The 22,709-nt window shown below is 36.3% G+C and overlaps 1 protein-coding gene across 3 annotated transcripts in view; it reads right to left on the reverse strand.

Annotated features, from left to right (window-relative positions):
* Positions 1–22,709, reverse strand: part of SPOPL (speckle type BTB/POZ protein like) — a 64,886-nt gene that overhangs the window by 31,652 nt on the left and 10,525 nt on the right. Inside the window, exon 1 of one of the 3 annotated variants that reach the window (XM_028101327.2) lies at positions 1,597–1,701. The exons of the other annotated variants lie outside the window; for them this stretch is intronic. The gene's annotated coding sequence lies outside the window, so the exon portion shown is untranslated. Of the gene's footprint in view, positions 1–1,596; positions 1,702–22,709 lie in introns of those variants that run through there. 3 annotated transcript variants of the gene reach the window in all.

The following is a 22,709-nucleotide window of genomic DNA, read 5'->3' on the forward strand; positions in this document are numbered from 1 at the left end:
GGTTGAACACAAATTTAACGGGCTTTGTGCTATGGTGAGCGCTGTGAATTGTACAAGACTGATGAATCACAGATCTGTACTTCTGAAACAAATAATGCAATATATGTTAAGAAAAAAAAAGAAGAAGATAGCAGGAGGGGAAGAATGAAGGGGAGTAAGTCGGAGGGGGAGACTAACCATGAGAGACGATGGACTCTGAAAGACAAACTGAGGGTTCTCGAGGGGAGGGGGTGGGGGGATGGGTTAGCCTGGTGATGGGTATTGAAGAGAGCACGTTCTGTGTGGAGCACTGGGTGTTGTGCACAAACAATGAATCATGGAACACTACATCAAAAACTAATGATGTAATGTATGGTGATTAACATAACAATAAAAAATTATTAAAAAAATAAAAAAAAAAGAGATGACAAATTTAACGGGCTCCGAAGTCTCTATATACTCTTTCCATGGAATCAGCTGCTCTTTCTGATATTACAGAGCTGAAACAGCCCATACCTAACTGGTCCAACTCTCATTTTATAGATGAGGACCAAGAAGAGAGAGATGGCTAGAGAAATAAACTGCCCAAGTTTATACTGTTAGATAAATATTAGAAGAAAAAGAACTCCCAAGTTCCATTTCAATGCTGTTTCCAGTATTCTTTTTTTTTCTCTCTCTCTTCAAAAAAAAAAAAAAAGAACAGCAGACTATCAACTACATCCAGGACATTCAGGACTTCCTAATCTTGTTCTTACAGAAAAGCTTGCAGAAAGAGAGAGCAAAACTAAAATAAGACCTAGAGAATAATACAAGATAATCAATCAGCACATATTAAGAAATAAGTAAAGGTTTCTTCCATATTCTACATATGCTTTTAAAAATTTTAAGTAATGTTTCCTAGTTTTACTTATTAAAGGAAAACAAGACTCTTGTTATTGAAATAAGCATGTAATTTTCTACTTTAACAAAATGTTTGAGTGCCAAATTAGTGTTCAAATGTATATGTTGGGGCGCCTGGGTGGCTCAGTCATTAAGCGTCTGCCTTCGGCTCAGGTCATGATCCCAGGGTCCTGGGATGGAGCCCCGCATCGTGCTCCCTGCTCTGCGGAAGCCTGCTTCTCCCTCAACCATTCCCCCTGCTTGTATTCCCTCTCTCGCTCTCTGTCAAATAAATAAAATAAAATCTTTAAAAAAAAAAGTATGTCATAGACATACACATAACTTCATAAATTATAAAGAATTTCAAATATTCAGAAAATGTCAACCATCTTCCCACTATCCTTGTGTGCCCTCCCAGCATCAAATCTCCTCTCCCTATGAGAAGTTATCTGTATCCTGAATTTGTCATCATACTGATGAATTTCTTCACATTCTTATTATCCACTTATGAATCTCTAAACTATATAGATAGAAACTCACAGATAATATATGTACACAGATGTCACCAAAAATGGCAAAGTGGGGAACTCCAAAACTCCATCCCTTCACAAAAGCAAAGAATAAGCTGGGAAAAACTTTTTTGGAACTCTGGAATCAAATGAAAACAATCAGGGGAATGCTTCATGAAGAATGCAGCTGCTAAAATTTCAGGGAGTACGTTTTAACAAACATACTTACCATGGCCCCTTCCCCAGTTCAGCAGCAGCAATGAAGACATCAGCTCACATTTCTGGTCCACGTTGCTAGTACCAGAGGGAGCTCTACAGACCTAATCAAAAAGAATTGTGGTTGTGTGCTTTCTCTAGTCTATAACTCCCTGAAGGATCAGCTCAAGAGCCTGCCTTTATTTCACATGCCTTGGAGCTTCCAGAAGATAGAAGCAGTATTCTGGGTGGCAGCATTTGTCAAAAGCATTTAAAGGCAAATGTATTAGCTGCAGCTGCCTGGAACAAGGGTTAAGAATTAACAACCAATACTCAGGAAAGCCTGGGAAGAAAAAGCTAAGAAAGATACTTGGGGGCAAAAGGCTTTGAAAAGTTCCCACATGGGGCGCCTGGGTGGCCCAGTCGGTTAAGCATCCTGACTCTTGGTTTTGGCTCAGATTGTGATCTCATGGTCGTGAGACTGAGCCCCACATTGGGCTCCATGCTCAGTACGGAGTCTGCCTGAGACTCTCTTCCTATCCCTCTGCCCCTCCTGCTCATGCTCTGTCTCTCTCTCTTAAAATAAATTAAATAAATAAATGTATGAATGAGAAATAAAGAAAAGTTCCTGTGTACTCTGAGGAAACTAGAAGGCCATGTGCATACCTGGGGCCAAACACATGCTTGCCAAATATGAGAGAATACCCTAAGCTATCAACTCTGGCTGACCTTCGGGTACCATGTAGAAAAGCGAAGACTAAGGCAGAGTTCTAAATAGCCTGCCTACGGCATGTCCTACAGAGAGCATTGGCTACAAGGTTAGAAGTGGTTTCCATGTATTTATGGAAGTCAAAAATAAGTTGAAATTGAAAAGATGGAAAAAGATACTTCATATAAATAACCAAAATAGACATCAGTCAAAATTGTTACAAGACAGAGAAGAACATTACATATTGATAAAAGGATTAAGACAAAACAACTATAAACATATATGAACCAAACAACAGGCTCCAAACTATATTAAGCAAAAACTAACAGAATGGGAGAAATACACAATTCTGCAATAATAGTTGAAGATATCAATAACTGACTTCCAATAATGCACAGAACAACCAGGAAGAACATCAACACAAAAATAGAGAACTTGAACAGCACTGTAAAACAACTAAAACTAACAGACATCCACCTATCAACAGCAGAATATACATTCTTTTCAAGTGCACATGGAACATCTCCATTTATACCATATGCTAGGACATAAAATAAGTCTCTAATAAGTTTTAAAAGACTAAAATCATACAAAGGTATCTTTTCTAATTGCAATGGAATGAAACTAGAAATCAGTAAGAGGAAAACTGAAAAATTCACAAATATGTGGCAATTAAAGAACACATTCTTAAACAACCAATAGGCAAAAAAGAAATATCACAAGAAACATTAGAAAAGAGTATTCTCTTTCAGACAAAAGAAAATGAGAATACAACATACCAAAATTTATAGGATACAATGAAGGATACATTCAGAGGGAAATGTATAGCTTTAAACACCTACAATAAAAAAAGAAAAATCTCAAATCAATAATCTAATTTTAAACCTTAAAGATCTAGAAATAGAAGAAAGCACTAAGCTGAAAGCTTACAGAGTGGAGAAAATATCAAAAATTAGAGGGAAGAAAAAAATGAAATAAAGAATATTGAAAAAAATCAACAAAACTGACAAACCTTTCGCCAGACCTGACTAAGCAAAAAGAGAGAAGACTCAAATGACTAAAATCAGAAACAAAAGTAAGGACATTACTACCAACCTGACAGAAATGAAAAGGGTAAGAGAATGCTATGAATTACTTACATACCAACAAATTAGATAACCTAGAGGAAATGGACACATTCCTATAAACAAAATACAAATGAAGACTGACTCAAAAACAGAAAATCAGAAAAGACCTGTAATCAGTAAAGAGACTGAATCATTAATCAAAAAACAAAACAAAAAAACAAACCCCGAAACAAAAACAAAAAACTCTGAAGCATGACAGCTTGAGGAACTCCACAGATGTGCTCTCCAGTGAAAATTATAAAACTACAACCTTTGTTGTAGTCCCTAGAGATGGTCCTGCGGACAAGGGGAAAATGAAGAAAGATGTGCTCAAGAAAAATCTACTAGTGACTGTAAGAAAAGTGAGAGTATGACGTTTGTACCAGGACCTACCTGGCCCCCTTAGTGTTAGCTCAGGAAAGTGTAAACTCCACTCCGGACTGATAAGCCAAGAGCACAGGGCTCCCTCGTTCCCTGGTGGGCTCAAGGGTCTATCTTACTGGGAAGGTCAGGATATCAACATTTCTCATCCTGCCTCCAGCTACCTATTGCTGAAGGTAGGGTACTAGGTAAACGCCAAGAAGTATGTGTGTGTGTGGAGGGGGGGCTCTCTTCTTCCATACAACCCACACTGATAGGATGTAGGCTTTAACCTTCACATAATGGGGCTGGGGCCCTGAATGACCCTGTTCCAGCTGCTAAGGTGAAAATCACACTGGGAGAGCCAACCCAAGTAGACATGAGTGTACCATTCCCCTCCCTTCTCTCCATTCCACGAACTGCTCAGATCCTAGAGCAGAGATATAACAGGGAAAGAAATGCATCACTGTCCCCCCTAAATACTCGAGACCTCATCTGGAGATACTGCCTGTGGGACGAAGGGAGCCATAAAACATATAGCACCAAATCTCTTCCCTGAGAAATACTGACTTCATTTGCAAGGGAATGGACAAAGGTGCTCTGAAAAACAGTGGAGGCCCTGGTAAAAGGCAACTGAGAGGAGACTGGAGAAATCACTGGACATGAAGATTAAACCACAGGTTGGTTGGCTGGCTGGTTTGCCAGAGAGAACAAAAAGGGGAGACAGGTAGAAGTAACCTGCTTGGAGTCAGAAGAAACCTTAAGCACTGATTTAAAAAACTATCCCTCCAAAGGAACTCAAATTTGATTAGTTTAATCTGTGGAGCAATTAATGCCTGAGGGACTGCTGAAAAAGAGCGTAATTAGCACTAGATTAGGGGACCTTAACAGTTATATGTAGTCAGGAAGAGATAGTCTAAGAGAGTCCTGCCCAAACCACTGACACTACTGTCATCCCAGAGTAATTGTAATTGTAGGAAAACTCAAGGTTGTGCCCATCAGGTGAAACATTCGAAGGCTGTGTGTGTGTGTGTGTGTGTGTGTGTGTGTAACATCTGAAGGTTGAGTGTGTGTGTGTAACATCCGAAGGTTTAGTGTATGTGTGTATGTGTGTGTAACATCCGAAGGTTGACTCTGTGTGTGTGTGTGTGTGTGTGTGTGTGTGTGTGTGTGTGTGTGTGTGTGTGTGTGTAAGGGGATGCGGGGGTAGAAGAAGAGGAATGCAGACTCCACTAAAATAACCCAGCCAGTCACTAAATAAACAAACAAGCAAGATACAGTAGCATGTACTAGAAGGGAAAAACAAGTTTCAAGCATTTCTACATTATATAAAAAGTCCAGTTTTTAACAAAAATTATGAGACATGCTAAAAAGTAAGAGACTATGGCTCATATAACAGGAAAAAAGGAGATAAAAGAAACTGTGATTGCAAGATGTTGAATTTAACAGACAAGAACTAAAGGAAACTGATTAAAAAGAGAACATCAAGAGTCAAAAGTTATATATATACACAAAAGGAAATTCTGGAGTTGAAAAATACTATAACTAAAATTAAAATTTTACATAAGGGGCTATGTTCACATACAGCAGATATGAACTTGGAGAAGAATTATTAAATTTGCTAAGAAATCAATAAAGATTATACAATGTAAAGATAAAAGAATGAAGAAAGATGAAGAGACTCAGAAATGTAGGACACTATTAAGCACAATGACATAAAAAAGGAGAAAAGAGACAAAAAGGAGAAAAAAGATTTGAAGAATGACTGAAAACTTCCCAAATTTATTGAAAACGATATATGCACATATAGGAAGCATTTTTATTAATTCTTCAACTAAAAAAAGTAAATCACTCTTCAGCTGTGAAATACTACCATATTTATGCTTAAAGTTTTCTGAACTGCATCATGAAGTTGTAACTGAAAATAGCCTGAAATTTCCAAAGCATTTTATATACATGATGTCTATGATTACAAAATGAAAAGAGATGAGTTAATATGTAACTTAATATATCATGTTCAACAGTTTTGCTAAAACTGTTATTAGGAAGAATAACTAGACTAGTAAATGTTTATAAAAACGATAAAATAATAATACATGTATCATAAATTTCTTAAATATCTTTGAATTAAGCATATGATGACTTCATGGGAGTACAGTAAGTATTTATTATATGCTTAGATATATCATGCACTATAATGGACCTTTAACTACAAAGATAAATAACATATAGTCTCTACTCTGGAGAAGATTATAATATTGTAGGACAGAGAGATACATGGTAGCATACTTTCAAGAGATAATGTGATAGAGGAATATACACGGTAATAATGAACACTTTCAGGACAAGAAAGATATCCTGAAAATGTCCCTGAGCTGGATTCTGGAGGAAGCAAATAAATGATATAGGAAGACCACAAACTACAGCACAGATTTTAATAGCAAGTGTTCTATGTTGAGACCAGCTTGTATCATTGTTTTGTCATGGATTCTGTAATCTTACAGACATTGGGCCTTTCCTTTCTCTATTAAAGGGATATTTAAATTTATTTCCTTTCTCATTTTCCTTGGTTTGTAAAATGAAATTGTATGTGGGTGGGTGTGTGCTTGCTTACACTTTGCACAAATTGAATACTAGAATACACATATAATAATGAAAACTTCACAAGTGACATTTGAGGATAAGTGGTGGTAAGGGCAGTGGTGGTAAGGGTGGTATTAACCAAAACAAATAATTAATGTATATAAAAAGTTTTTAAAGGCTAACACAGGGTCTTCTGTTTTGAGCATAATGGAGTACCTGGCAGGCAACTTAAGTTCTGCTGTTAAGTAGAAAATTTGAAATAAAAATAAAATATCTGTTTAAAGGCATCTACCTAGGGCTGCTCAGGCAATCAGGACAGGGGATCCCAAAATTCCAGAGAAGAGGGAATAATCTAAAGGTAAGCTGATAGATTCTAGCTACATTTTTCTCTAACCGTTATCTGCTGCTCAGTCTAGCTAAAATGCAGAGTGAGAATCCAGGCTTTGTTCAGCCCAGGGGCTGCTGCCAAGTGACAGAAATAAAGATTTTGTTCCCCTCGTGGGGTGGGAGATAAAAATAGGATACCTGAGGGGTTAAGACCCTGATGAAAAGCACCCTTTAAGATTTCTGCCAAATGCTGACCTTGCATGGAGCAGGAAGCCAAGAAAAAAGCCTCCAAAAAGCATAACAAATTTCAGATATTTCATACTGCTGAGGACCTAAGGACTAGAGTCCAGGATCTGCCAGAGAGAGGGACCTGAATAAGAACATCACGTTCTCATTTGGAAGGCCTGGGAAGGTAGGCTGAAAGATGGAGAAAGTAGATGAAAATAGAGTTTTTCTCTAATTCCTTAAGAAACAGTCAGGTGGAAGTTCTAGAACTGGAAAATAACTGAAATTAACAATTTAATATGTAAGTTTAACAGCAGACTAAACAGCAAAAAATAGGACTAGAAAACTTTTTTAAAAAGCAATAAAAGATAGTTGCACTGAAACACACACAAAATTATGGAAAATACAAAAACAGCTAGGACAAATATGAGACACAGTGAAAGTCTAATATATGTGTGAGTGGATCAGCAATATTTGAAAAGATAACTGAGAATTTTCCAAAACTGGTCAACAAAACAGTAACTAATGTCTTTTAGAACTTAAATATATGTACAAATAAAATGCAAGACAACAATAATGTAAAAGACATCAGGATAAATGGAATAAAAAGTGTTCTAAGGTTCTAACATTCTTGGGGAAATGGTAAGTAAGCATAGGTACTGGTATTAGCTGTAATAATTCAATGAAGCATACTGTAATCATTAAGGTAACCACTAAAAGAGAAGTGACATAGCTTAACTAAAAATATGATAAACAAGGGGGCCTGGCTGGCGCAGTGGGTTTATGTCTCAGAGTCTTGGTTTCAGCTCAGGTTGTGATCTCAACATTGTAAGATGGAACCCAGAGTCAAGCCCTTCCCTCCCTCATCGGGCTCTGCTCAGCATAGAGTCTGCTTGAGATTCTCTCTCCCTCTCCCTCTGCCCCTCCAACTCGTGTGCACATGCACTCATTCTCTCTCTCTCTCTCTCTAAAAATAAATCTTTAAAAAATATATAACAAAAAAAGAAAAAAATATAAAAATGAAATAGTAAGATGGTAGATAATGATATAAATAACACATTTATATATAAATATGTTATCTATGTCAATTATCAGACTGGATTAAATAAACATACTCAAAGACATAAATACTAAGTGCAATGTCAGATCTTGGAATGGTAAAAAGACAGTAGTGGGAATACTGGCAAAAACCTGATTCAAGTCTACAGTTAGTTAACAGTATATTATACCAGTGTTTTAATTTAATGTGTTGTTCTATTCAATAATAACAAAGCTTTTACATTTAACTGATTTTAATATGGGGCTTAATATGGTGTTAACATGATGGGAAGCTATAGGAGGAAAGAAAAAATGCCACCACTTGTTGTTTGCAGAAGACATAAATATAAGGGTAAGAAAGGTTTAAAAGGATGGAAAAATGCATACTTTACAAATCCTATCCAAAACAAAGCAGGTACAGCTACACTAGGATCAGATAAAACAGACTTTTAAAGCAAGAAGCATTAGGAAAGATAAAAAGGAAAGTAATAAAAAGAGAAAAAAAGGTCATTCACAAGAACGTAATTCTTTTTTTTTTTTTTTAAAGATTTGAGAGAGAGAGAACATGCATGGGCATGGGGGGAAGCATAGAGGGGGAATGAGGAAGAGGGAAAGAATTCCAAGCAGACTCTGCCCTGAGTACAAAACCGATGCAGCTCAATCTTAAGACCCTGAGATCAAAACCTGAGCTGGAAACCAAGAATTGAATGCTCAACCCACTGAGCCACACAAGAACATAATTCTAAATATGTCTGTATGCAATAGGATTGCTTCTAAAAATCACAGGAGACTTTAATTCCCTCAACAAATGAAAGAACATCCTTAATGACATGTATACATACATATACAGAGAGAGAACACAATACCCAATAGCAAAAGAATAAAAATTTGTCTCAACTACACAGGTAACATTTACCAAAACTAACCATATTATTGCATGATAAAGAAAGCCTTGCAAACAAATTTCAGGTCACTGAAATTGCATTCAGGGTATGATACTTATCTTTACTCTCTTATAGCATTTTGTAGTTTTCTGTGTAGAGATTGTGAGCATCCTTAATTATATATTATTTCTAGAAGTGGGTTTTTAAATTATGCTATAAATGGCATCTTTTAACATTTTTATTTTCTGATTTGTTGCTAACCTATAGAAATAAAATGGATTTTTGTATGTTGACCTTGTGTGCAACAGCATGGACAAAACTGCTTGTTGATTTCATTACTTTGTATACAACCATGTTATCTATGAATGATGATCATTTTCTTTTCTAATTCTTAAAACCTTTTATTTTTCTTGCCTTAAGGCTAGAATTCCAGTACAGTGTTGAATGAAAGCACTGATAGTGGTCCCTTATCTCAGTGGGAACTCTTACTGTAGGGGTGTAGGTGTATGTTTTAAGACACTTGTAAAATTAAGGAAGTTTTTTTTTTATTCCTAGTTGTAAAGAGTTTTTTGTTCTGAATGGGTATTGAATTTTATCACTTTTTCTACATTTATCAAGGTGATTTATTTTTCCTCTGTTAACAGGATGATTACATTAATAGATTCTAATGTTTATCACCCTTCCATTCCTCAAATAAAACCCCACTGGTCATGAAGTTGTATACTTTTTATGCAGTGCTAGGTTTGATTTGCTGTTAGTTTATTTAGGGGTCTTACATCTGTGTTAGGAGAGATTTTCCTTATCTTCCTTTCTTATAATGTGCTTGACAGGTTTTGGTATAAAAATTAACACTGGTTTCATCAAACACACTGTGAAGTTTGTTTTTGTCTCCTATTCTGCGGAAGAGCTTATACAGTGAAGGCATCTGTGTAAGTTTTCATTGTGGGAGTGTTTTTAATAATGCAATTCACTTTTCATAAAAATAGGACTGCTTAAGATTTTCTCTTTCATATTGTGTGTCAGTTTTTGTAAGTTATGTTTTTTCAAGTAATTTTAAGCCTGGTTTAAAAAACCCAGAACATTGGGTGCCTGGGTGGCTCAGTAGGTTAAGCGTCTGCCTTCGGCTCAGATCATGATCCCGGGTCCTGGGATCGAGTCCTGCAACAGGGTCCCTGCTCAACAGGGAGCCTGCTTCTCTCTCTGCCTCCCATCCCCTCCACTCATTCTTTCTCTTGCAAAAATAAATGAATAAAAATACTTAAAAAACAAAACAAAACCCAGAACAAAGGAGATTCATTCCCTCTTCCAAACTCAAGTGAAAGATATAGAGCCTTCTATCAATTTTCCAGTTTCTAAATACCTAGATCAAATACTGCACCTAGGATGGAACTTTGAAAACAGAACGTGGTTCTAGGCAGAGAAGTGAGCACAATTATCTGTCTTCTATTTTCCAATATTATCAATGAGATGACAAGTTTTTTACAAAAGAATAAAGACACTAACAGGGCTAGAAAATAAGGGTAATAATGATGGATCAGAAATTTTGAAAAATTCAAGGCACATAAATGGTAATAAATTAGCAAAGACATCAATTAGATGGGAACAAATTATGGAGAAATTAAAGAAGAAAAACCGCAACCCAAGATAGTAGAAGTATCCACAGTTCTTTCAAAGAGGCCCAAAGAAGAACCAACCTTTCATCAAATACAAAAAGCAGGAAAAGGCCAAGTGGCAATCATAAGGTTAATTATTTTAGAAACTGTATTTAGGCTAGCTGAGACAGCTGGGACCCTCCCCTTTCTGAAGCCTGGCAGTTGTGGCTTTTACCATCATGCGAAAGCCCAAGAACTGCTCCCTAAGGGAAGTTGGCCATCTGTCTGGATACATTCCTTTTAAGAGTATCAGTGTTTGAGAGACAAACAGGACCCAGATTGGACTAACTCTGAATATAATAAGAGACCTTAGGAATGTGACAGGGAGAAGAGAAAACTTCTAACAAATTAAATACTCTACCACATGAAATAAAGCCCTCCTTATTTTGACATGTGTGGGAAGGGGAAGGTGGGAGTCCCCAACCTACCCACACAACCTACAGATAAGTAGGTAAGTTGAAACACTTTGCCCATTTACACTGAATTCATCCACAGCCTTCCCATTCAGGGAAGAAGTCTGATAGGGAAGAGACCTATGCAACTTCAGGGAAAACCATGCCAGCCAGACACCATTACTTAGTAACCTAGCTCTTTATCTCAAAATATTAATGGAAAACCAAAGACAACAGACATTTGGGAAACGATCCAAAAATGAAAACAAAACAACTGATAGAAATGGAGACAATACAGGGGGCAGAATGGTACACTCAAAAAAATTTCTCATAAAGTATGCTTGAATAAAACAAGAATAAGCTGCTTTGAAAAAGTGGTCAGAAAAGATTAATTCTTGTAAATTCTTGCAATTCTTGTAAATGGCCATAACTGATGCATGAGAGCAAAATAAAAGATAAGGACTACTTTTAAGGAGACAGACTAAAACACAAAGAATATAGGAAATAAGAGAAACTAGGGACCTGAAGGTCAGGTTGAGATACAATACAGCTAATAGGCGCTCCTGAAGGGGATAAAAACAGGAAAAAATAGGGACATATAAAAAGAAAAAAAAGGCGAAGCTACTACCATGATCTGAAGAGACACAGTTCATAGACAGGTCTCACCAAGTACCAAAATGCTTACTGAAAAAACTATCTATACATAGACACATCTTAGTAAAACTGTTCAGTTTCACCACATTATCTACAAAGAAGTCACATTGAAATCTAAATGCTATTAAGATATAGAATGAATGCTTTTAAGATTTATAATGAGACCGGGTGGCTGGGTGGCTCAGTCGTTAACCATCTGCCTTCGGCTCAGATCATGATCCCAGGGAAGCCTGCTTCTCCCTCTCCCACTCCCTCTCTCGCTGTGCCTCCGTCAAATAAATAAATAAAATCTTTAAAAAAAAAAAAAGATTTATAAGGAGAAAAAATGTAAACTAATTAGAATTCCATACTAAAATTTATTCATGAATGCGAGCCAAATACAGGGTATTTTCAGACGGCAAATACCTGAAAAGTTTGCCAGCCTATATTGATTACTCAATGAGGTACTCTGAACCTAAAGAAATCCAAATGTGTTTGTATGACACACCTTTATGAGTAAAAACCATTTGAACATTTGCTCTCAATATTTATAAATATTTTATAATTTTTACATTTATAAATTAATATACCATTATTCTACCATGTGTATTATAAAGCACATCAAAATAAAAATTAAAAAATCAGATAAAAACACATAATTTCAAATATATTCCAACACCCCCCAAAATTACTCCACATACCCTCTTTAATGTGGATGGATGTCTCATTTTGAAGACCACAGCTCTAAACCAAATGAAAAAGAAATCCAAGGGGAAAAAAACATGGAATTGAAGAAACAACTGAACTGAACAGGTCTCAGAAGAAGAGAAAGAAATTGAAAAATACTAAAGGAGAATCCACCAGAATTTGGTATTTGGACAATTTTCAATTGTGAAGTTTTAATGTACATAGGATTACATTTTGTTCTCTGTGAGACCATTCTACTTTGTTCTACAGTAAGTCATGTAATCACATTGTAAATATTTCAAGGTTTAAAATTTTTAGAATTGATGTGTAAGTAAAGCAAAGAAGAATTTATAGTTATAAAACAAAATGTAAATACCTTGATGATATAAAATTAACAATGAATAACTGGGAGATGGGGGAGTAAGGAGAGGACCAAGACTATCATTCCCAGAGGTAATACTGTCTAGAGCTAATAAAAAATATATATTAATAAAAACCACTAACAGAAATAAAAGCAGGCACCATTTACAGTGAAAAGTGGAACTGGAAGTGGGACGATGACTTCCCATCCTTTTCACTCTCATGTAACATGAATCTCAACACAATTAGGACTTCTATTTTTGAAAAGCATTATTAGCCAGGAGGGGGGAGCAGTATATAACACAGTATGCCCACTTGTTTTATTATTATTTTTTTTAGTATGCCTATTTAGAAAACTGAAATTGGTTACTCATTGCCATAGATAGTCAGCTCATATTAAACCCTCCTACTACTCCATCACCTCCATCACCCCCTTCATTTAGTGCATTTTACTACTTAGTCTACTATGATCTCTATGAAGGTTTTTTGTGTTTTATCTATTTCTGTACTGCAAAGCCTCAGTGTTTAAAAGAAAGACAGAGGAGGATTCATTACACGGTCTAAGGGATTAATGGAATAGCTAATTATAGCTATAATATATATACATGAAAAGAGAAAAGTCATCTTGTAGTTCCCATTGCTTAAAAATCTAAAGTTCACTAAAATGTGTATACCATGAGAGAAAGTCTCTTCTTCCAAACAGAAACAGCTATGACTCTCAATAGAATAATTTGACTCAGTGGCAGTATATCTGGACACAGGTGCTTCTGAGAAGAATCTTAGGGGGAAGGAACAGGCAGTGATGAAAAGCCCTCAAGAAAAAAAACTGGCTAAGGATGGGAAGATAATTTCTTCTTCCTGGCTATAAGGGGAAAACCAAAAGAGCTGCACGGAGTAGGAGGTGTACATGGGCACCCATGGCTGCTGCTGCTGCTGAAATTTCACAGGGCCTTAGTCTCAAAAAAGGAAAAAAAAAATGCATGAGGGTGTTGAGCCAATACCTTTGTTTACCTTATAGTCTACTTACCTAGGCTGTTAATTCTTTCCTACTTTGACTGTTGAGAGGCCTAAGTAAAATAACGGGTCTTACAATCTGAACTTTTTATAAGTCAAAAGCAGAATACTGGTAATTTTATATGGTCCAAGTTTAATAGTCTCAGTCTCTAAGGGATGACAAATGGTACTTATAGGTTATATTTCTCTAGGGCAGTGGTTCTCAAATTTAAGTATGCATTAGAATCACCTGGAAGGGTTGTTAAGCCAGAATGCTAGGCCCTAAACCCGGAGTTAATAACTTAGTGGGCCTAAATTGGGCCCTAGAATGTACATTTCTAACAAAGATCTCAGGTGGTGCTGGTGCTGCTCATCTAGGGATCTCACCTTGGAGAACCACTGTTCTAGTCTGAGGATTAGACCAGAAAGCTATTAATACCATAAATACAAAAATCCATCATCACTGCCCTGATCATCCATGCGTCCTTCAGCTCTGACTGAATTTTCTTTTTTACCTGAGCGTTATCCTGTGGGGTTGGCTAGCTTTCAATTTCTTTGTTCCAGGATCTTATTCCAATGTTACGGAATCTCTTTTGAAATCCTCAACATCTGAACACTGAAAGTAAGGTAATTTTAATTGCATACATACATACATAGAAAATTTACAAGGATAGGCACAAGACTTATATAGACATTTAATGCTAACTCTTTTTCTATCTGATAATTCCTAAAGGCCATTAATACATGCTGGTGAAAGTTTCTACAGAGAATTAAAGTCTCTGCTTACTGTTGCCTTGTCATTCAACAACAAAGTTCTCCCTTAAAACAAACAAAAACCAAAAACAAACAAAAAGTCAATCCCTGGGTACACACATTGTAACTCCACAAAAATCACTGCATTTCTTTTTTTTTTTTTTAAGATTTTATTTATTTATTTGAGAGAGAGAGAATGAGAGCACGAGAGGGAAGAGGGTCAGAGGGAGAAACAAGACTCCCTGCCGAGGAGGGAGCCCGACGTGGGACTCGATCCCGGGACTCCAGGATCATGACCTGAGCCGAAGGCAGTCGCTTAACCAACTGAGCCACCCAGGCGCCCAAAATCACTGCATTTCTATTGCTTTATTGAAATTTCAAAGAAAGGACTAAAAGCAAGAAGTCATTCAACAACATTTCTAGAGATAGAGATGTCATTTTCCTCAACAATGGTAAAAATGGGGTAGGGGGAAGCCCATGTGTTGAAAAATCTGGATTCTATTCCTAGCCATTTTAGGTTTCAGGCCACATGCCCTTTTGCACAGCACTGAGCTTTAGCTATACAGAAAGTTTGAGGCAAGAATCATTAAGTCCCATCTAGTTCTACAATGACTTAATACAGTAAGACTCACACCCTGCAGACTAAGACTTACTTGATATCAGCACATTAACTTCCACATATTGCAATGAATGTCTTTAAAAAAAAAATCAACTATAGATCATTTCAGAACCTGATTGCTTTTTCTACAGCATAACATTTTAAGGACACTGTGGATCTTTGGAAGCCACTTTTAAAAATCATTTGCAAACAACTACAATTATATGTCCTGTTAGTTGCTGCAAGTTCAATTATTTTCTTATTACTTATATGTCATATACAAGGCACAATAAGAAAAATAGAAGTCTATCTGCAAATAAATATTTCATTTTTTAAAAGGAGGTTATTTCCAGACATCTCATAAAGACAGTATATATAAACTGTGGTGAACTAAAAAGGGGTGAGACCAGCAGTCAGGAGATTATTCATTCAATATGGCCAAATTGCAAAATGTCTCAGTTTTTTCTTTTTAAATCATTCATTCCTCCCTTTAGTCACCTTCCTTTATTTAGTGACCCACTGAGGAACCTACACTTAGACCCTGTGGAAACAAGGAAGGATGACAGACAGCCCCTGACCTCATCATTTGAACTAGATATTGTAGGTCTCCTAGGGAAAATCTATAATTTCAAATGTGCTTAAGAGAACAAACAAAAAAGCAAAAATTTGATCATGTCTTTTTTGGTAAAATTCAAAAAGCTAAAACTAAATGTTGTTACCCAAATATGTGTGTGTGTGAATTTTTTTTTTTTTTTTTTAAGTAGGGACATGGAGCCCAACACAGGGCTTCAACTCACCATCCTGAGATTAAGACCTGAGCTGAGATCAAAAGTCAGACGCTTAACTGACTGAGCCACCCAGGTGCCCCCATAGTATTTTTAAGCAGCACAAGCATGATTAAGGGAACAAGATGATCCAGATACTCTTAATACCAAAGAATTACCTTTGAGTTCACTATAGTCCCTAAAAGCAAGTTTACTTAGGCATTAGCCTAAATTTTGAAAATTTTAGCAATGGCTAAAAGGTCCAAACAAGACACTTAATCAGAAATTACCAATGCACAATTTTTGTTTAAAACATGTGTGACAGCATGGCAATATATACAATGTTATAAACTTCTGATACGATTAAAAAATTTTTAAAGTTAATTTATTTAATTTAAGCAATAATTTATGTTACAGTACCATATCACACTTTTTTTACCCAACTCAGAGTGGTAAATTATCTCAATTAACAAATGATAATTTAATCTTATTCCTTCTTTAAGCACCAACACTTTTTAATCTGCCCATCTTCTGTAAAACTTTTACTATGAAATCTATAGCCCCATGCCATTTTTTCCAGTAAAATGAATTATTCTCTAGCTACTCAAGTACTTTTATAACCAATGCCTGTTGAACAGAATTAATCAAATGTACAGGCACCTGGGTGGCTCAGCAGGTTAAGCATCTGCCTTCAGCTCAGGTCATGATCCCAGGGTCCTGGGATCAAGCCCCACGTCGGGCTCCCTGCTCAGCGGGAGCCTGCTTTTCCCTCTCCCTCTGTCTCTCCTTCGGCTTGTTCTAGCTCTCTCTCTCAAAAAAATTAAATCTTTAAAAAAAAATTAATCAAATTTATTGCAGTTATTAGTAAAATAATCCATAAGATTTTACTTCACACTTTAGAAACTGAACTTTATCTCACTGGATCCTCTAAACAACCCTGTGAAGTAGTCACTTCTCTTTTACAGATAGGGAAACTGAAACACAGAAGCTATGGGCTCTAAGGTGATACAGTTAAGAAACAGCAACAACAAAAACAACCAGTTAGTAAAAAATTACATCCAAGAGTTTTAGTTGATAATACTATAATTTTTCTAATTAATCAAATATGCTAAGTACTATATTTTCACATTTATGTAACGACTGCCTTATACAGAAGGCAGCAGGTAGTAAGGAAAGACATACTGACTGGATTTGAAGTTAGCTATAGGAAAAGTATTACATATTTCCTAGACAGTGTATTAACTTATTGCCTCCTAAAAAGCAAAGTACCAAATATAATTTAGTATTACAGAACGATCCAGAGACTACCATCAGGGTTAAAAATTTGGTTTCTGATATTCGACTTAAGTTCAAATCCTAAAGTTGTGTGAGGACTCTGGGCCTCAGTTTTCTTGTTTGTACAATAATAATAATAGTAATAATAATAAATGGTAATACCTCAATAAATGGATAAAATAAATAGTAATTACCTCAAATGACTGGTGTGTTGAGTAGGAATGTACAGAAAACACCTAGGATAGTGTCTGGTACACAGAAAGCACTCAATAAATTCGGTGTGTATGAATATCAATATGTGTATGAGTATCAATATGAAACTCAAAGGTGGTAGTAGTTTACAAAACAGTAATAATCTCATGGAACTATTAAGAGCAGAGTGAAATTTCCCTAAATGTGTATTTTCAGGTTCTATTTTTGTTTTTTCAACCTTTATCACCTGGCTCTCCAACAAAACATCAACTATTAACTCTGTTGCTCTCACACTGCTTATCTCTAACAGTTTCAGTTCCCTTTTAATGCAAGTAATGTGGAGGTACAGCTGAAAAAAGATAAGACTGATGTCCATATGTCTCTTAGGAATTATGTAACATTCAACGGAACTGTCTGGAGTAATGAAAATGACCTGTATCTTGACTGGGCTGCTGTTACACAGGTGAATACATTTGTTAAAACTCACTGAAATATAACTGAAAGACCTGTATATAAAACAATGTAAATTTAAAAAAAAATTAGGACTTATAAGCCTTGAACAAGTTACTTTCCTTTTCTGACCCTTAGTGTTCTTATCTTCAGAAAGGGAGTAATTACTCACCCAGGAAGATCTTAGTGAGTATTAAAGGAGAGAAGGTCTGAAAAGAACTTACATAGTTTCTGCAGTTAGTTGCCAATTCTAGATCCTCTAAAATTAACCCTTTCAAAGTTACCTAAGTCCTAAAACATGTATCCAAAATAAAAGCTATATTTCCCTTTTCCTACTTTCCCCCCAACTTTGTTTGATTCAAGTTTTTGCCCCCAGTTTTGTTTTGTTTACAAAGTCATAATGGAATCTTTTGCTTTCATATTTCTCCTCCTGCTCATTTAGTGAGGATCAAAAAAAATTTTTTTAAAGATTTTATTTATTTATTTGACAGAGAGAGAGATAGCAAGAGCAGGAACACAAGCAGGGGGAGTGGGAGAGGGAGAAGCAGGCTTCCCGCCGAGCAGGGAGCCCGATGTGGGACTCGATCCCAGGACCCTGGGATCATGACCTGAGCCAAAGGCAGACGCTTAACGACTGAGCCACCCAGGCGCCTGGATCAAAAATTTTTTACCTTAAATAAGTGAAGACTTCTTTACCCATCTTGTGCAAAGTTAATCAATATGCTACAACTCCTTCCTCCAAGAGCTTAATGCTCCAATGACAAAACAACACAGTAACCCATTGCCAGAGATTAGAATTTTAATAATTGTCTAAAGATCTGAAAGATATACATCAATTTTGCAATGTCCTCTTGTCAACCTCTAAAAATTAAAAATGGTCCCCCAACTATTTTAACTACCCTTAATAACCCATTAAGAAATTACCATCCATTGACTTATGTAAAGTTATATAATTTATTTCTGGTATTACCCTTTCAAATATAAGCATGTCTAATTAAAATTGGGGTAATTAATTCCATTCTTTGAAAATACAATTGTGTTAAAGTAACAGTTCCTTTTACTAGTTTTCAAATCATTTTTTGAAATCTAAGCAATGCTCTTTGTTCTAGAATTCCAGCACACTGGAACAATTTCACATTCATCTAGCATTTACTGAACATTCATTTTTTTTTAAAGATTTTATTTATTTATTTGACAGAGAAGAGACACAGCGAGAGAGGGAACACAAACAGAGGGACTGGTAGAGGGAGAAGCAGGCTTCCCATGGAGCAGGGAGCCCGATGTGGGGCTCGATCCCAGGACCCTGGGGCCATGACCTGAGCCGAAGGCAGACGCTTAATGACTGAGCCACCGAGGCGCTCCCTGAACAAACATTTATTAAGTACCTAAACAGGTCAGGCACTGGAGAAACAAACATATGTCAGAGAGGTAAATACCCAACTAAAGCAGATAAAATAGAATTGCTAAAATAAGGTCCTTTCCTTACACCTGTGAAGAATCTAGAAAAAGGAGTTGGAAGTAGAGTTCTTCCAATCTCCCACTGTTGCTTCCAAACGACTTTTCTAACCTTCTGCCAAAACTGTATGACAACTGCTTGATTCCAAAGTTATATTCTCTTACCCTCTTCTCCTTCTATCATCTTCTCGCCCCTCTTCCAGTTAGGCTCCTTTATAGCGGAGGACTTCAACACTTGTCTCCATGTCTCCTTCACAGTTCCTGCCATCACATTGGATGGCTGCACTCCTATTGACTTCCAATCTACCAGCATCAGAGTTCCTTCACCTTCCTGAATGATCTCACCCACTTGAAATTTTAGCAATTTTTTTCAAAGATTCTGACTTGGAACTTATGACCTAAAATAGCTTAAGCCAACTATGAAAATTAAACCTCAGTATATCATTTTTATAACAACTTATTCCCATCTGTCACCAATTTAATCCCCCAATACTTATTCTCAACACTTCATTGAGCCCTCTCCATTCTTAAGTCATTATGCCCATTTTGGCCTCACTTCCTTTTTTTATCAAACTCAAAACCCACAATGCCTCATTTCAAACACTCTCTAGCAAGCATGCTTCATATTTCACTCCCTACTCTTTTACTACAACCATTCTGTAAACCCTCTACTCCATGTCAATCTAACCACCCACAGTCTGCTCCTTTATTTAGGTTTCTGAGCATGTGAAGAATCTTTATAAACAGAAGAGTAGTTTCTTAAGTGGATGCTTTCATTAAGTACCTATTTCTATTTTTAACTATTTGTTGTCAGAAGGGTTTGTTGCAAAATAAATCTTATCAAATAATGAAACAAATTACATTATATTAGAAATTCAGCTCTTCAGTTGTACTAGACTCATTTTAAGTGCCCAATGGACACAAGTAGCTAGTGGCTACCACATGGAAAGTGGAGCTTATAGAACACTGCCACCATTGCACAAAGCTTTATTAAACACTGCTGCTCCACACATTCCATGGGAGGACGACTCAGTCACTATTTTGGCTCACACAGCTTATAATTTCCCACTCTCTATTGCCATTCTTGTGACTTCCATCTTGCAAACTGTAGCACCTGACATGGAACAGGTTAGTACATAAAGTAGTCAATAAGGGCAGTGGCATCATATCTATCTCTTACCATCACCTGAGACCAAAAGGAGTTTGTTGCTCCTAGTCATTTGCATCCCAGCCCACTTCTAATCATGGAAATCCCCATCCTGAACTTAAAGGAAGGTGTTGGTTACACTGTATCTGAGAAGGGTTAGAAAAAGAGACGTGTACTTAGTAGATTCCTTTCAGATTTTACCACCTGTTGAAGACAGAACTCATTATTATACATGTATCTCACATACCACTACACTAGACCGTGGGAGCAGCTGGAAGTAAAAATCTACCAAAGCCACCCAGGCTTATTTTAAGTGAACTATTAATAAATAGTATTTCACTAAAAATTATATTCTACAAATGCTGAATAAGACAAGGATACAAATGACATGGCATAAATTAGTATTATCTTAAGTAAAAGCAGGATAAACCATCATCCTTGAAAAAGATAAGAGAAACTACACTTATTGGGCCTTTCAGTTATTAAAATCTACGGGAAAAATTGGTAAAATAGTATGCTTTAGGATAAAGGGTAGTAGGGATCCATATGTCTAATCATTACACCCTGCATGTACATCACCATTAAAATGAGTTTATTTTCCTTAATATTTTCTCGAAGAAAAACAGTTCACATAGCTGCTTAGTTTACAGGAAAAAAAAAAAAAAGAAAAGAAAGAAAGAAAAAGAAATCAAAAGGGAAAGAGAAAGAAATAAAGCAAAATGATCCATGAAGAACAATGTGTTAGGAGATCCTAAATTTTAAGCCAGTCTTTTCTGAAATGATGTAGCACATGGTCGAACTGGACTTAATAAAAGGTTATTGCCATCCACCTACCAGCCTTACCTCTCTCATAAGGAAATGCTTTGCAAAATAAACTGAATCGTTTTTTATACCTTATGGGAACACTTTAAGGCATGAATGCCATCTCAGCCCTTCTGATGAGCGAATAATTCCATGATTCTTATGACTAGCAATAATCAGTAACTACCTACAAATATGTAGAGCACAAGTATTTATCAAACGGGTGCTCTACCCAGGAACAGTATTTTGCAGCAGTAAGAAATGAAGTCAGATGTAAAAATATTAGCTATAAAAAGGCATATGAAAATGTTATAAAGGTAAAACTATCTTATCTGCAGTTATGAGTTCATATGTGTGTTTTAATAGAAGAAGTCAACAACTAATTAAGAATAAAAGGTACAGGAATGGCACTTCCCTACATATATTCTAAGGATCTAGATTCATTGAGGAATGAGGAATAACCACAATTCTCATACTGAAAAGGATACACCGGGAGAAATACTTTTTGCATCCTTGGTTTTCACTACACAATTTGATAATGAAAAATATATTAGCAACACTGCCTTCTGTTGACACAAGAAAAAACTCTCTATATAACAAGAAATTAAATATAAAACAGCACACAGCATGCTGTGGGCATATGGTAAAATTTTCTCAACTTTCAAGATCTGAAAACTGAGGAAGCCCTGCTGTGTAGACAATGTTTCCCTTATTTAAGAGGTAGCAGAGCCTCAAAACAAACACGAAAAACAAAAAACCCTACACAACTTACAATCTGGGTAGACAGTCAAGTAAGAGCAAGTGCATTCCAGCATTGTGCAATGAGAGCTTTGAGCCAATGTTGTAGACTCACTCAATAAACTAGCCTACAAAACTTTTCACCAGCTTGCAAAATCTTAAAACCTTCCCTACGTTTAGCAATAGTTAGGCAGAAATGCGCCATCTGTCAGAAAGTCAGTGAACTATACAGTGGAGCTATCATTTTCATGACATTCTCATTTTCCATAAATTATACTTAAATTTGTTTTATATTCTGCATCTTATCAACTGACAAGGCAGCCAGAATCATCTGATGGGTTTTGTGAAAATAAACATGTCTCTATTCCACTTTTCCTTGGTGTGCATGTGGAAGGTTATGTGGGTATGAGTGGGGAAGGGAATCATGTTTATTTTGAAAACCTAGCCTATCCACAGTGCAATGCCACTTTACATACACCAGAATGGCTAAATAAATGAGACAATATCAAGCAAATGTTGCAGAGTATGTGGGACAAATGGAACTCTCATTCACTACTGATGAAAGTATAAACTGATACAACCACTTTGGAAAACACTGGGTAATACATACTAAAACTGAATACAAGCACATACCATGACCCAATGGTTGCACTACAAGGAACATACACTACAGAAATGTATACAACACATACAAGAAGAATATTCTATAGGAGCACTATTAACTGCAGCTCAAAACTGGAAACAACCTAGATGTTCATTAACAGTAGAGTGGATACCTTATGATATATATACAGTTATACAGTGAAACAGAATACTACAGAACAATGAGAATAAATAAGCTACTGCTACACACTACATGAATGGATCATATAAAAATAAGTGTTTTGGGGGGCACCTGGGGGGTTCAGTTCGTTAAGCATCTGATTCTTGATTTCGGCTCAAGTAATGATCTCAGGGCAGTGGGACTGAGTCCTGCACTGGGCTTTGCACTGGGCGTGAAGCCTGCTTGAGATTCTCTCTCCCTC

The sequence above is a fragment of the Eumetopias jubatus genome, unplaced genomic scaffold (genome assembly GCF_037043125.1).
Source record: "Eumetopias jubatus isolate StellerSeaLion01/CBP00866 unplaced genomic scaffold, mEumJub1_p1.0 scaffold_3, whole genome shotgun sequence".
NCBI lineage: Eukaryota > Metazoa > Chordata > Mammalia > Carnivora > Otariidae > Eumetopias > Eumetopias jubatus.